We start from the raw sequence: 17,412 nt of genomic DNA, 5'->3' as shown, positions 1-17,412 counted from the left end.
TAAGTTATATAAACAAACACTGCATTTTTTTCCTATAATAAGACTTTCATTATAGGAAAGAAATGAACACGTTAAAAAGTACACATATCTGGTATTACCGCGTTCGTAACGACCCCAACTATAAAACTGTTGTGTTATTTTTTCCCGCACGATGAACACCCCCAAAAAAATCAATAAAAAACAACACCAGAATCACTATTTTTTGGTCACCACCCCTCCCAAAACAGATAATAAATAAAAAGTGATCAAAAAGTCGCATGTACCCGAAAATAGTACAGATAAAAACTACAACCCGTCCTGCAAAAGACAAGCCCTTACACAGCTTTTTTGACTGAAAAATAAAAAAGTTACAGCTCTCAGAATATGGTGACATAGAAAATAGATAATTTAATAAAAAAGTGATTTTATTGCGCAAACGCTGAAAAACATAAAAAAAACTATTTTCATATTGTATCACCGTAATTGTATCGACCTGCAGAATAAAGTAAAATTGTCATTTATAGTGCACGGTGAACGCCGCAAAAAATAAACTAAGATGGTCAGAATTGCTTGTTTTTGGTCACCTTGCTTGCAAAAAAATGTAATAAAAAGTGATCAAAAAAATCACATGTACCCCAAAATGGTACCAATGAAAAGTACAGATTGTCCCGCAACAAATAAGCCCTCACACAGCTCCCGTGGTGAAAAAATAAAGAAGTTCTGGCTCTCAGAATATGGCGATGCAAAATGTGTAGTGTGTTCCAAAATCGGATAAGATCGGGCGCCATTTATCAGTGTGACTCTGGCCACATATCTATGAATTATTATTTATTTACCGCATTATTATACCCTCTTATTATGCCGTGATGTACTCCGCACAGATTACAAATGCCCCCACATTATAAACTGAAATACCAGCGAAACCCAAAACAGAAAAACTACCAAGCAAAATCTGCGCTCCAAAAGCAAAATGGCGTCCCTCCCTTCTGAGCCCTGCAGCGTGCCCAAACAGCAGTTTGCGTCCACATATATGGCATCGCCATACCCAAGAGAACCCGCTTAACGTTTTATGAGGTATTTGTCTTCAGTGGCACAAACTGGGCACAACATATTATGCACTAAAATGGCATACCAGTGGAAAATTGCAATATTCACACCATCCGCTGTGCATTAACCCCTTTGCGCACTATGACTTAATAGCACGTCATGGTGCGGGGGTTGATGTATGGAGCGGGCTCACGTGCTGAGCCCGCTCCATATGCTGCAGGTGTCGGCAGTGTATTACAGCTGACACCCAGGACTAACGGACAGGAACAGAGATCATGCGGTTACAGAAGCCTGTAAAAATAACAATATACTGCAATACATTAGTATTGCAGTATATTGTACCCGCGATCCAATGATCGCTGGTTCAAGTCCCCTAAGGGGACTAATAAAATGTGTAGAAGAATTAAAGTTATTAGTAGTGAGAAAGAAAAAAGTTTAAAGTTAAAAAAAAAACTTTTCCCATTTTGCTTCTAAAGTAATCTAAAAAAATAAACAAAATTGGTATCGCTACGTCCGTAAAAGGCAGAACTATTACAATATACCATTATTTAACTCACACGGTGAACACCGTAAAAAACTTAAATAATTTAAACTGCCAAAATCACTGTAGTTTTAGTTTTTACCACACGGCGAAAGCTGTGAAAACGAAAACCCCAAAAAATGAAATCAGATTTTTTTCCTATATTACTATATTTTCCTATTTTTTTTCAGTTTCCCAGTATTTTTTATGGCACTTTAAATGGTGTCAATAGAAACTACAATTCCTCCTGCAAGAAATAAGCCCTCACATCACTCTACTGACGGAAAAAAGAAAAAAGTTATGGCTCTTGGAAGGCGGGGAGTGAAAAACGAAAATAAGAAAGCAAAAAATGGATCAATCCTGAAAGGGTTAATTCATTTCTAATGAAAAACACTTATGACCTCATGCGGGGTATTTCCGTACTCGGGAGAATTTGCTTTACAAAAATTGGTTGTTTATTTCTCCTTTATCCCTTGTGAAAATGAGCAAATGCAACATTTTAGTGGAAAAAAATTGTGATATTCATTTTCTACGCCTAATTCTAATAAATTCTGCAAAAGACCCGTGGAGTCTAAATGCTCACTATACCCCTAGAAAAATTCCTTGAGGGGTGTTTCCAAAATGGGGTAACTTGAGCGGTTTCCACTGTTTTGGTCCCTCCAGGGCGTTGCAAAGGCGGCATGGCACCGAAAAACAATCCAGCAAAATCCGTGCTCCAAAATCCAAATGGCGCTACTTCCCTTCTGAGCGCTGCCATGGGTCAAATCAGCAGTTTATTACCACATATGTGGTATTGCCGTAATCAGGAGAAAATGCTTTACAAATGTTGTGGTTCTTTTTTTCCTTTATTCCTTGTAAAAATTTACAATTTATATGCTTTTTCAGAAAAAAAGTCGATTTTAATTTTCACTGCCTAATTCCACAAAATTTTGCAAAAAATGCTAACTATACCCCTTGATAAATTCATTGAGAGGTGTAGTTTCCAAAATGGGGTCACTTTTGGAGGGTTTCCCCTGTTTTGGTCCCTCCAGGGTGTTGCAAACGCAACATGGCACCGAAAACCAATCCAGCAAAATCCGTGCTCCAAAATCCAAATGGCGCTCCTTCCCTTCTGAGCCCTGCTGTGGGTCCAATCAGCAGTTTATTACCACATATGGGATATTTCTGTAATCAGGAGACATTGCTTTACAAATGTTGGGTTGATTTTCTTCATTCCTCGTAAATATAAAAAATGTTGATGTTTTTTCAGAAAAAAAAGTAAATTTTAATTTTTACAGACTAATTCTAATAAATTTAGCAAAAAACCTGTGTGGTCAAAATGCTAACTATACACCTAGATAAATTCCTTGAGGGGTGTAGTTTCCAAAATGGGGTAACTTTTGGGGGTGTTTCCACTGTTTTGGCACCAAAAGACCTCTTCAAACCTGACAAGGTGCCTAAAATATATTCTAAAAAAAAGGAGGCCCAAAATCCACAGGGTGCTCCTTTGCTTCTGAGGCCGGTGTTTCAGTCCATTATCACACTAGAGCTACATGTGGGATATTTCTAAAAACTGCACAATCTGGGCAATAAATATTGAGTTGCATTTCTCTGGTAAAAACGTCTGTGTTACAAAAAAAAAATGTATTAGAAATGAATTTCGGCAAAAAAAATAAAATTTGTAAATTTCACCTCTACTTTGCTTTAATTCCTGTGAAACGCCTAAAGGGTTAAAACACTTTGTGAATGCTGATTCGAATACCTTGAGGGGTGCAGTTTTCAAAACTTCTCGGGATTTTCTAATATATAAGGCCCTCAAAGCCACTTTAGTACTGAACTGGTCCCTGAAAAAATGGCTTTTTGAATTTTTTTTTTAAATATGAGAAATTGCTGCTAAAGTTCTAAACCTTGTAACATCCTAGAAAAATAAAAGGATGTTCAAAAAATTATGCAAACATAAAGTAGACATATGGAAAATGTTAACTAGTAACTATTTTGTGTGGTATTACTATCTGTTTTACAAGCAGATACGTTTAAATTTAGAAAAATTCTAATTTTTGCAAATTTTTTCTAAATTGTGGTGTTTGTCAGAAATAAATACCAAAATTATCGACAACATTTTTTCACTACCATAAAGTACAACATGTCACGAGAAAACAATCTCAGAATCGCTTGGATAGGTAAAAGCATTCCAACATTATTACCACATAAAGTAACAGATGTCAGATTTGAAAAAAATCGGCTGTGTCCTGAAGGCCAAAACAGGCTGGGTCCTGAAGGGGTTTATGATGGGACAGAGATGGGAACATTTCAGCTGATATAACGATATAAAACTGCCCCTTCCATACTGATCAGTTTTGGATTTCCGCAAATGAATCACAACCACGGCTTCATCCAAAGAAACATCACTAACATCCAAGCCTGAATGGACTGATTTACTGGCAGTGACCAAACTCACCAATTCTAAAAGCTGCAAAGAAAGCAACTACGAACACCGCACGAAATAAAACGAACTCAAAATTACTGAAAAAAACTTTAACCAAAATTTTCCACAATTGACCTAACAACTCAAAAGAAATAGGCCTACTCCCATCAGGCTGATTAAAAGATTTACGGTAGCCTTTTAAAATTTGTATAATAGGAAAAAAACGTGGAAAAGGCTTGCTTACCGGCCAATTTCAAGAAAAAAGATAAACCAGCTAAAGTTTTAGATATTGAAGAAGCGGAAACTCCTTTATGCATTAAATAAAAAATAAATAATAAACCCACATAAACGTCACTACTCAGGTAATCAGCTTGTAAAACAGAACAAAATTCAATCCATTCCTTCCATGCAGCTGAATAATCAGCCCATGTTCTAGGAGCCACCGAAGATTGGATATTCTGCGTCACTAGTCCCAAATCAAATCCCATAAATGTGCTGGCCGGCTTTCCATTCCGATTAATTTCGCATCCGGAGCCAATTCCCGAGATCTGACCCACTGAGAACGAGACAAACAATCTGCTAAAATATTCTTTTTACCTTCTATATAATTCGCTTTCAACCAGATATTAAAACGCATACAGCATAAAACTAGGTGTCTCAATAATTTTACTACAAAATCTGACTTGGAAGAGAGGGTATTAATTGTGAAGCATACACCCTTATTATCAGAGTAAAGAAGAATTAATCTATTCTGAAAATAAGATCCCCATAAAACAATGGCCACAATTACCGGGAATAACTCAAGCAAAACTATGTTTTTTGTAATCCCATTGTTTAACCAAGAAGACGGCCATTGCTCTGCCGACGACTTGTTGTTCCAGAAGGCACCATAACCTACACTACCAGCAGCGTCAGTAAACAGGGAAAGACTATCAAAGTCCTGAAAATCATGTTGCCAACAACAATGGCCATTAAAATTAAGGAGAAAATCAGACCATAAGCTTAAATCCTCTCACAACTGCTGAGTAATTCTAATGTGAGAACCAGGAGTTTTTAGGCACCTAGTAGAGAAATACAATCTTTTAGAAAAAACTCGCTCCATAGGAATAACCCTACTAGCCAAATTTGAGAGACCTAATAAAGATTGCATATCCTTTAATGTGGTTTTCTTTCTAACCATCATGACAAATAATAAAGATCTTATTTTATGCAATTTTTCAGCAGGTAATCTCCATTCCATTGTTTCTGAATCAATAAGAATTCCTAAAAACTCTAATGATAAACAAGGAAAAACAGTTTTTTCTTTAGCAATCGGAACACCAAAGAAGTCAGCAAACTCCAAAAACTTATTTAATAACGACAAACAAGAATTAGAACTATGAGGACCAATAAACAAGAAGTCATCCAAATAATGTAAAATTTTTCCTTCAAAAACTTCACATTCAATAACCCAATGCAAAAAACTGGAGAATGCTTCAAAATACCTGCATGACATAGAAAATCCCATGGGGAGACATTTATCAAAATAAAATGTATTATCAAAATGAAAACCCAAAGAATTAAAACCTCTCAGGTATACAGGCAATAGCCTAAAAGCAGATTTGATATCAGCTTTTGATAATAATGCTCTATGACCACAACTACGTAGAATACTAATTGCTTGATCAAATTAGGCATATTCTACTGAAGAAAAAGATTTATCAATCTCGTCATTAAGAGAAGACTTCTCAGGGTAGGATAAATGGTGGATCAACCTAAAATAACCTACTTCCTTTTTTGGAACTATGCCTAAAGGGGATAATCTAAAGTTAACAAAAGGCGGGTGAGAAAAGGGGCCCGCTATTCTCCCTAAGTCTAATACTTTCTGTTATTTTTTTCTAACTATATCACTGTGAATATCAATTGATTTTAGATTATCTACCCAACAACAGCCTAAGCCACGAAATTCAGGCACCTGAAAACCTTCAGAAAATCCATGAAAAATTAGCTCAGCTTTCTGTCTGTCGTGGTAACGCTCTAACCATGGGAGCATTCTTTGCACTTTCACTGGCGTCAGTGCTTTTTGATAAATTCTCCTTTGTGTTAAGTTGCAGGTTTGATTGACCGTACTTTTTAAAACATCTTGACATGGCATGAGTGCCCCCACAAAAGGAGCACTCATGTTTATAATTGCAATTATTCAACCATTTACAAGTTGATTCATTGTAAGCGAAACAGACACCCTTACGCATAGTACCATGCAGAGGGGTAGTTTGTTTATTAACAGTTGATCTTTGGGGCAACATTAAATTAATCCACAATCCTACATCTTTCACACCCCATTTAATTCTGGGGTGTACCGCCAATTTTTGGCCAAACATTTCATCGTAATTATACCAAGCAAAGCCACCAAAGTTTTTATAAGCTTCTAAAATAATGTCGAGATGCTGAAAAAGCCCAGAGCAAAACTCAGAATGATGCTCCCCTAATACAGAAGCAAAGCTTGTATCCAATTATTAAAGGATCTTGGTAACGTACGCTTCCTCTCATCCTCAGATTTCTCCTCCTTCTTATCACTGCGGACCACATGATCTTTCGCTGAGAGCAGCAGTGATAAAAGGTCAATAAATTAATTTCTCCAAATACGTTCTTTTATATTATTTGTTAAATGAAAGCCTAACGGAGAAATTTCACAAGAAATTGCCTCTTTGCAACAAATTTCAGCAACTCCTACACCTTTGTCTAATAACGGAACAGAACACTCAACCTGACTAACAATAGAATTAACAACAGGAACAGTATTAACATTTTGACTCACATGAGAACAACTACCTAAACTAATAGATGCTGTAGGTTTAACCCAGACTTTTGAAACGGAGGGAGAAGCTGAAGAATTTACCATAAACTCATTCAATAAACCAAAAAAATTTGACATTAAATCAGCATTAATGATGACATTCTGTGGTACATTTGATATCTCACCACTCCTCGCTGACGCCTCCTGGTGTAATACAGAGGATACTTGCTCCTTTTGATTTGAACTCAGCTCCTGCTGAGGATACTGTGAGCGATTTACCTCCGAATGTAATCCAGGTTGAGAAGAACAGCCACCTCCAGCTGTGTGAAAAATGTAATAATCCCGGACTGAAGAAGGACCAGCAGCTGAAGAGTTAACAATCCCAACCTCAGCATGGCTCCGCTGAGTTGAAGAGGCACTTGCCGCCCTTGAAGATGCTGAACGTCTGCTCCTGTCCCTGGGCGGAAGTCCGCCGCTATGCCGAAAATTAGAGGCAGAACTCCACTATCTGCTTACCTGCGGAGGCGGAGTGTACACGGCCCGTCTCTTCCTTGCTCGCTTCGTCGGCTGTGCTTGCGCTCCCTCCACAATTAAGCAACTGCTCAGCGACGTCTCCTCCCGGATGTTGTCAACATACCCAGTGCCGGACTTCCTCTTTGTTCCAGTTCAGCTTGCGGCTCTGGGATGCTCAAGCAGCTTCGCAGCCAGTCTTCTCCTCCTGCTGTCTTCGCCCGGGCGATGAGTTGCCGAAGAAGGTCCTCCATCTGCGCTGGTCACAGGAAGGCTGGTTGCAGGAACGGTCAGGAACTGTCACCGGACCTCAAAGACCGTGGCTTTATAAAGGAATATCTTCCCGCCGACAGAACTGAGCTGCCAATCCCATTCCACTCCTGGTGCTGGGCAGAATCTTTAATAACAACATTTTTCCCGCTGTTCACGCAGCTACCAATCCTGTGAAGACTCCAGTTGATGGGCAGATTAATGAAAACTTCCAGAAGCCGAAGGTAAGTACCAACTGAAACAAAAAAAAGGGGGGGGGGGAGAAACCAACAACCAAACACCTAGAAACAGCATTTAAATGAACCAAACAACACTAATAACACCAAATAATTTAAATATGCCTGTACCATCATGTGTCCCCCAAGCAATACTGCTCTGGGGGGCCCCTAACATTGGTACCAAAAGGTCTTCTTTCTGCCATCTACAAGGAAGGGACCTAGTGGGTAGGAGATCTGGTGTCCCATATAGCAATATGACACATACAAGCATGTTAACAAGGTTGCCTTTAGTTCTTTCTCACTTGTTATCTCGGAAGAAATGACATCTCGGCAAAGCATGTACAGGAACACCACAGTGCCTGATGTTAAAAATCCTTGGCCCTGCCATCCTTGAAGGAGAAGATGTCTGTCTATGCTTGTTATCCACTCTACTACATCTATTGGTGAAAGGTGATACAGCTGGAAGCATCTCCGGCACAGAAAGTCTGCTAAACATTTTAGAATCTTCTTGGTGTATGTGTGTAGTATGATGCGTTGTGGAACATTAAATATTTGTTGCTCTTTAGTGGACACTTGATCTTTAAGGACTGGATATTCTGAGTCCATCTTGACGCTTGGTGGCTTAGTAGTTGTCAGAGGCTCCTTCAGATCATCACTGATGACTGGAGTAATACTATACTTGCAACTGTTACTTGGTTCGTGGTGGATTTTTCCTTTCTTTGTTTTCTGTGTGTCTTCATGGCGGCTCACTCTTACTTTGCTCTTTACATCGGGAACCAGCTTGCAGCAGCTGAAAGCTTTCCCCATGATTATTGAAGTCTAGATTCTGGATTCTATTTCTGTAGATGAAGTTACAACAGATGATTATTTCTTAGTTATGAAAAAACACATTACAATATTTAACCAAAAGTAGAAAAAAACTAAAATGTAACCTTTTATTAGAACACGTCTGTGCCTATTGGGCAGCTCAGCCTTAAAAGTTGTCTGCTTTCATGGGTCATGGGTATATGCAGTGTGCTGTGAATATGCACAAATGATGTAAAGTTTGTATTCCAGAGGAGGACAAGGCAAATCCCCAATGAAGGGTGGTGCACAGAGCGAAAATGTCCCAGGTCCAAAGAGACGGCTTGTATACAAAATAGGTGGAAGGAACTGCAGATCTTAGAAATTCCAAAATATGTATTGTTCTTTATTCACCAAGTAAAAAATGGCAATGTTTCAACCCAGCCCAGCATGCTTGATAAAGACCCAACATGGGTTGAAACGTTGCTGTTTTTTACTTTGTGATTAAAGGCCAATACATATTTTGGAAACTCTGAGTCCTGCAGTACCTACCACCTATTTTGTATACACTTCTCTTAGCCACGTCCATTTTTCTAGACTGCTTTAATATGGTTTAAGTGGTATAGGCGCAAAAAGTGTGTAAAACAATTAGATTTAGCGCGTGATGGCTTCCATTTTGTTGGCAAACATCAAACAACTTTGTTAGGAAATCTCGCCCATTGTAATTGACAATATGTAAAATGTGGTCCTTCAGCCGCTACTAGGAGGAGTTTCGCAGCTTACTGAAGACAGATGTATCATTGAGGTCAATGATAGCTGTGGACAGTAAATCTGCCCTCATGAATTTACCTCTAGTGGCAACTGCTGACATTATGTAACTATTTGGCTGTGTGAAGTAAAGCAGGGGATTTGGAGCTCTCTAGCAAGGATATGGACAGGCAACCTCTATAAAGAGATATTATGAACTTAAACAGCACAGAATGTTTGACCTATTTAGATGAAACGACAGGTACACCTGAAAGTAATATTAAAAATGATGCCTCAGGTTAAGCTGCACATAACCGTAAAGATTTGTCCCTAATTAGAAGAGTTTTGACATGTTTAAAGGGGTTGTCCGAGATACCATCGTATTTTCAAAAACCCCTTTAACCCTTTCCCGCTCCTGGACGTACTATTAGGTCATGATAGCTGTATCGTTCGAGCTCCATGACCTAATAGTACGTCACGGGAGTAACGGCCGTTTCGGCCATCCTCCCGACACATACAGGAGCTGTGACAGCTGCTGTCTCGTACAGCAGCTGCCGCAGCTCCTACAGCGGGGACCGATCGCTGTGTCCCCGCTGATTAACCCCTTAAAAGCCGCGTTCAATAGGGATTGCGGCTTTTTAGGGGTTAAGCTACAATTGCCGGCCTGCTACACGATAAGTCAAAGTCAGGACCCACTATGCTTGCGGTCAGTGAGTAGCTGACAGCTCTAATACACTGCACTACGCATGTACTGCAGTGTATTAGAATAGCGATCAGGGCCTCCTGCCCTCAAGTCCCCTAGTCGGACAAAGTAATAAAGTAAAAAAAAAAGTTAAAAAAAGATGTGTAAAAATAAGAAAATAAAAGTTTTAAAAGTAATAAAAGTAAAAATCCCACTTTTTCCCTTATCAGTCCTTTATTATTAATAAAAATATATAAACAAACAAATAAACTATACATAATTGGTATCGCCGCGTCTGTAACGGCCTTAACTACAAAATAATTTCATTATTTATCCCGCGTTGTGAACGCCTTAAAAGAAAATAATAATAAACCGTACCAAAATCACAATTGTTTGGTCACTTCACCTCCCAAAAAATGGAATAAAAAGAGATCAAAATGTCACATGTACCTAAAAATGGTAATGATTGAAACTACAGTTCGTTACGCAAAAAATAAGTCCTCGCACGGCCTTATTAATGGAAAAATAAAAAAGTTCCGGCTCTTAGAATAAGGTAACACAAAAAGTGAATGATTTTTTACAAAACTTATTTTATTGTGCAAACGCCATAAGACATAAAAAAACTATAAACATCTGGTATCGCCGTAATCGTATCGCCTCGCAGAATAAAGTCAATGTGTCACTTATAGCACACGGTGAACGCTGTAAAAAAATGGAATAAAAAATCAATAGTAGAATTGCTGTTTTTTAGTCACCACACCACCTAAAAATAGAATAAAAACTGATCAAAAAGTCGCATGCACCCCATGAAAACTACAATGAATTCCTCAAGGGGTCTAGTTTCCAAAATGGGGTCACTTTTGGGGGGTTTCCACTGTTTTGGCACCACAAGACCTCTTCAAACCGGACATGGTGCCTAATAAAAAAGAGGGCTTAAAATCCACTAGGTGCTCCTTTGCTTCGGAGGCCGGTGCTTCAGTCCATTACCGCACTAGGGCCACATGTGGGATATTTCTCAAAACTGCAGAATCTGGGCAATAAGTATTAAGTTGCGTTTCTCTGGTAAAACCTTTTGTGTTATAGAAAAAAATGGTATAAAAAGGATTTTCTGACAAAAATAAATATGTAAATTTCACCTCTACTATGCTCTAAATTCCTGTGAAACACCTAAAGAGTTCATAAACTTTCTAAATGCTGTTGTGAATACTTTGAGGGGTCTAGTTTCTAAAATGGGGTGTTTCATAGGGGTGTCTAATATAAAGGCCCCTCAAAGCAAATTCAGTACTGAACTGCAACCTAAAAAAAAATTAAAAAAAATGAGGCAATACTTCGCTTCTCCTAATGAGCATTGCCTACTCCAAGATGACCCCAGTTTTGACCGTTTGTATAACGGAGACCCATATTAGACCGTTTCAGTGTCCGGTTTTCCCAAGCATACACCACCGAGACGTGTATTTCTATTGACGAGTCCTTGGTATATTTTAAAGGGAGGCTTCAATTCCGCCAGTACCTGCCGGGTAAGAGGGCAAGGTATGGCGTGAAGATGTATAAGCTGTGCGAGAGTGCATCAGGGTATACCTACAGATTTAGGATATATGAAGGGAAGGACACCAGTATTCAGCCCCCAGAATGCCCCCCCTTACTGGGAGTTAATGCAAAAATTGTGTGGGATTTGGTGCACCCACTGCTGGACCAGGGTTACCACCTCTACCTGGATAATTTTTATACCAGCGTCCCACTCTTCAACTGCCACGCTTCCAAAAGTACTGCGGCATGCGGCACTGCTAGAAGAAATCTGAGAGGCCTCCCTAAGACTCTGCTTGGGCAAACAAGAAGGGGTGAGAGCAGGGCACATTCTAGCAGCAACATATTGTGTGTCAAGTACAAGGACAAGAGAGATGTCACACCAGTACCCATGTGCCAGTACGAGGTACCAGTACAGAGACCCCCAAACCAGACTGCATCCTCGACTACAATAGGTACATGGGAGGGGTGGACTTGTCAGATCAAGTCCTGAAGCCCTACAGCGCCATGCGGTGTGGTATAAGAAGCTGGCCGTGCACATCATACAGATGGCATTGTACAATGTGTACGTGCTACTTCGATGTACAGGCCAGACGGGAACTTTCCTGAAATTTCAAGAGGTGGTTATCAAGAAACTAATTTTTAAGGACCAAGAAGGGGGGGCACCCAGTACTTCGGGAAGCGGGGCCACACGCATCGTACCAGGGCAACACTTTCCAGGAGAAGTTCCCCAAACTGGCAAGAAAGGAAAAATTTAAAAGAGGTACAAAGTCTGCTATAAGAGGGGGATAAGGAAGGACACAATATATCAATGTGACACGGGTCCCGAAAAACTAAGGCTCCGTATGAAAGAGTGCTTCAAAATGTATCATACATCCCTTGATTTTTAATCTACCCCAGTTTTACTTACCATGATGCACTCCGCACAGTTTATCCCCCTCATCTTTCCCTTCTGAGCCCTGCTGCATGCCCAGGCAGCTGATAACAGCCACATTGAGGGTATTGCCATACCCAGGAGAACCCACATTACAGTTTATGGGGTGTATGTCTCCGGTCAAAATGCTCACTATACCTCTAGATGAATGCCTTAAGGTATGTAGTTTTTAAAACGGGGTCACTTCTTGGGGGTTTCAACTGTACTGGTACCTCAGGGGCTTCTGCATACATGACTTCGCACCAGAAAATCCCCAGTAGGCCAAATGGTGGTCCTTTCCTTCTGAGCCCTCCCATGGGCCCAAACGGCAGTTTATCACCACAAATGGGGTATTGCCACACTCAGGACAAATTGCGCAACAGAATAGGGTATTTTATTTCTTGTGAAAATAAGAAATTTTCAGCCAAAACTACATATTATTGGAAAAAATTTATTTTGTTTGAATTCCCAGCCCAATTCAAATAAGTTATGTGAAAAAACTATGGGGTCAAAATAGTCACAATACCAATAAATGAATTCCTTGAGGGGTGTAGTTTCCAAAATGGGGTCACTTCTGGTGGGTTTCCATTGCTTTGGTACCTCTGGGGCTCTGCAAATGCGACATGGCACCCGAAAACAAATCCAGCAAAATCTGGACTCCAAAAAACAAATAGCGCTCCTTTCCTTCTGAGCCCTCCTATGGACCCAAACGGCAGTTTATCGCCACAAATGGGGTATTGCTGCATTCAGGACAAATAAGGCAACAAAATGGGGTATTTTGTTCCCTGTGAAAATAAGAAATTTTTATCAAAAATGACATCTTATTGGAAAACATGTCATTTTTTTAATTTCACAGCCAAATTCAAATACGTGCTGTGTAAAAACTGTGGGGTCAAAATTGTAACAACAACCATAAATGAATTCCTTGAGGGGTGTAGTTTCCGAAATGGGGTCACTTTTGGGGGATTCCTACTGTTTTGGCACCTCAACACCTCTTCAAACCTGGCATGCTGCCTAAAATATATTCTAATAAAAAAGAGGCCTCAAAATGCACTAGGTGCTTCTTTGCTTCTGGGACTTGTGTTTTAGTCCACGAGCGCACTAGAGCCACATGTGGGACATTTACAAAAACTGAAGAATCTGGGCAACACATATTTAGTAGTGTTTCTCTGGTAAAACCTTCCGTGTTACAGAATAAAATTGAATACAATTGAAATTCAGCAAGAAAAGTTAAATTTGCTAATTTCACCTCTACTTTTCTTTAATTTCTGTGAAATGCCTGAAGGGTTAAATAAACTTTCTAAATGCTGTTTTGAATACTTAGAGGGTCTAGTTTTCAAAATGGGGTGTTTATGGGGGTTTCTTATACATAGGCCCCTCAAAGCCACTTCGGAACTGAACAGGTACCTTAAAAAAAAGGCTTTTGAAATTTTCTTAAAAATATGAGAAATTGCTGTTTATGTTCTACGCCTTGTAACGTCCAAGAAAAATAAAAGAATGTTCAAAAAATGATGCCAATCTAAAGTAGACATATGGGAAATATGAACTAGTAACTATTTTGGGTGGTATAACCGTCTGTTTTACAAGCAGATGCATTAAAATTCTGAAAAATGCTATTTTTTATAAATTTTCTCAAAATTGTGCAATTTTTTACCAATAAACACTGAATATATCATCCAAATTTTACCACTAACATAAAGCCCAATGTGTCACGAGAAAACAGTCTCAGAATCGCTTGGATAGGTTTAAGCATTCCGACGTTATTACCAGTGAAATATGTCAGATTTGAAAAATGGGCTCTGAGCCTTAAGGCCAAAACAAGACTGCGTCCTTAAGGGGTTAATGCATGTAAGTTATAAATACAAATACATTTGTAATATACTTATGTTTTCCAAAGTGGCCCCGTTTCCAGATCCTGCCGTCGGGAACTTGACTGTTGACGTCTCTCTCTGCTACGTCTCTGCCGCTTTGTTGCTCTTGAATTCTTTGCCGGGTATACGACACGTCACTTGTGACGTGGTGTATATCGTCTTGTTCTATTGTAACGCGCATGCGCGGCCCCTGCTATCTTGAGAACAGCAGGGACTGCGAGAACAGCAGTGACAGCGCATGCGCGTTACGGGCTGTGAAGCAGAACAAGCCGATATACAGCACGTGACAACTGACGTGTCGTATACCATCCGAGGTCTCCCTGGTTCGAGACCATGTGATCGGGATACGACACGACAGTGGAGGAGGCTGAAAAGGTGACATCAGAGCTCATGTGATCAGAACGAAAAAAGAAGCCAGAGCAGAGAACAGAAGCAAGATTGCACGGGTAAGTATATTATGCAATTGTAAATATGTGTAATGTGGTTTTAAATGTAAAAAAAATAAATCTCGGGCAACCCCTTTAAGGCTGGGTTCACACGAGCATGTTACGTCCGTAAAGGACGGAACGTATTTCAGCCGCAAGTCCCGGACCGAACACTCTGCAGGGAGCCGGGCTCCTAGCATCATAGTTATGTACAACGCTCGGAGTCCCTGCCTCTCTGTGGAACTACTGTCCCGTACTAAAAACATGATTACAGTACGGGACAGATGTCCTGCAGCGAGGCAGGGACTACTTGCGTCGTATATAACTATGATGCTAGGAGCCCGGCTCCCTGCAGTGTGTTCGGTCCGGGACTTGCGGACTAAATACGTTCCGTCCTTTACGGACGTAACATGCTCGTGTGAACCCAGCATTACAATAACGGAATTCTTGTCATTATTAAGGCAGTTGGCTAGTCATAAAAAAAATCTATGGCCTATTGTTAGGATAGGCCATCAATATCTGATTCGCGGGGGGTCAATTTTCGGCACCATCGCCGATCAGCTGTTTTAAAAGGTCCGCGTTGTTTGTACGAGCGCTGCTTTCCCTTCATTCCTTATTTGCTTGTACTGTAAATCACCGACACACATGTAGCGGCGATTCACAGTATTACAGTGAATGGGAGAAAGCTGTAATACTGTAAACCGCCGATATAAGTGTGTCGGCAATTCATAGTACGAACAGTGACAGTAATGAAGAGCAAGCAGAGCTCGTATGACCAATCAGATGTTGAGGATAGGCCATCAATTTCTTATGACTGGAAAACCCCTTTAAGGTATATATGCAAATCTATTTTCAATGATGGGATTGATTCTCCATGTTGAAAATTCATGTTAATGCTGCTGAGCTTTTTGGTAAGTGGTGGGGCTGGTGGGGCATGTGCCTTGAGTGCTAAGTACCAAGCAGTAATTTTCTGGTAATAATATAGTTTTACCCTAAAATAAAATCTTTATTTGAGATCGTCATTGTCTACCGTAAATTTTTATATATTACATGTGCATTTTAGGGTAATTGGATCAGGGCTAGTGCTACGAAAATGATTGGTCGGGAGGAGCAGTTTTTTTGGGGGTATTTGATGTGTAAGTTTTAAAAAAAAAATGATTTTTGACTTTTATTTTGTTATAATTATGGCCTAGCCATAAAAAGTCGAAAAAGACCTTTGGGGGACTTTTATTTAATTTCATTTTTTGCACTATACTTTTCTAATGTAACTGGGGCTGCAGATTTACAGGGTATATGAACCCTGTTATAGTGACTATTGTCACTGTGAGGCTAGGTTCACACGAGCACATTAACGTCCGTAATGGACGGACGTATTTCGGCCGGAAGTCCCGGACCGAACTCAGTGCACGGAGCCGGGCTCCTAGCATCATAGTTATGTACGATGCTAGGAGTCCCTGCCTCTCCGTGGAACTACTGTCCCGTACTGTAATAATGTTTTCAGTACGGGACAGTAGTTCCACGGAGAGGCAGGGACTCCTAGCGTCGTACATAACTATGATGCTAGGAGCCCGGCTCCGTGCACAGAGTTCGGTCCGGGACTTCCGGCCGAAATACGTCCGTCCATTACGGACGTTAATGTGCTCGTGTGAACCCAGCCTAAGGGTAAGGCCACACGGTGCGTCGTTGACGCGGTTTTGTTGCATTTGAAAACCGCATGCGGTCAACTGCATGTTGCGTTTTTAAAGGAAATAATTGATGGACATAGTTTTCACCCGTGTTGAAGTTGGTTAAGTGCTTCCTGTATATAGTTCATTACAATGCATTGCAGAACTGTTAGCAAAAACACAAGCAGTTCAGCAAGAACTTTGGCAGCGCGGTCATTAACTGCATGCGGTCGGACATTATGAAGATGCCGTTAACTGCACAAAAAACACATTGTAATATAATAGCAGCAGTGTCCATAACAAAAATTTCACCAATGACTTGCTGCAGTTTATAAAAGCACCGTGACGGCACCGTGTGGCCTTACGCTATGGCTACGTTCACACAGGGTGGAGACGCAGCATAAAGGTACACGGAGTATCCTCCCTGGCGGTTGCAGGGAATTCCGGCTGAAAAAATCGCACCAAATTGTGGTTAATTTTTTAATCCGGAATGTCCACGGCGGAAAACTGCTCGTAAAAAAACAACACATACTCTCTGTAGTCCTGCAGACCAGCCTCCTAGGATGACGTTTAATCCCATGTGACTGCTGCAGCTTGTGATTGGTTGCAGCGGTCACATGGACCAAGTCCACATTTAGGTTTGCACATCTTGGACAAGGGTATTCACCTCCGGGATTAAACATTTTAACTTTTTTGGTGTATAATAATACGCATCATGTATTATGAATAGCTGTGAAATTCTAAATACATTATTTCTAGTGGTTGCTGGCATCATTTTTAGCGCATTGATCCACTTATCATTATTTAGTGTATCCACCATCCTATTCCATGTAATGAAACTCTTCTTCACCTTATCTTCTGTATCACTCCAATTTAGCATAGAATATATTTTTGCCGCCACCCTTTTCTAGTTACAGAGTGTATTAACAAATCAAATATTTTGTGGTTATACAATCTGAATTCTCTCTTCCCATATTGTGACCTAATATCATATTGTACTTGTACGTACTGTAAAAAGTGTTTACCTACCACCCCATATTCTCCCTTAATCTTCTCAAAAGACGTAACCACGCTATTAT

The sequence above is a fragment of the Rhinoderma darwinii genome, chromosome 2 (assembly GCF_050947455.1).
Source record: "Rhinoderma darwinii isolate aRhiDar2 chromosome 2, aRhiDar2.hap1, whole genome shotgun sequence".
NCBI classification, from domain to species: Eukaryota; Metazoa; Chordata; class Amphibia; order Anura; family Rhinodermatidae; genus Rhinoderma; species Rhinoderma darwinii.
The sequence above is the reverse complement of the archived record's forward strand: the minus strand, read 5'-3'. Positions refer to the sequence as shown.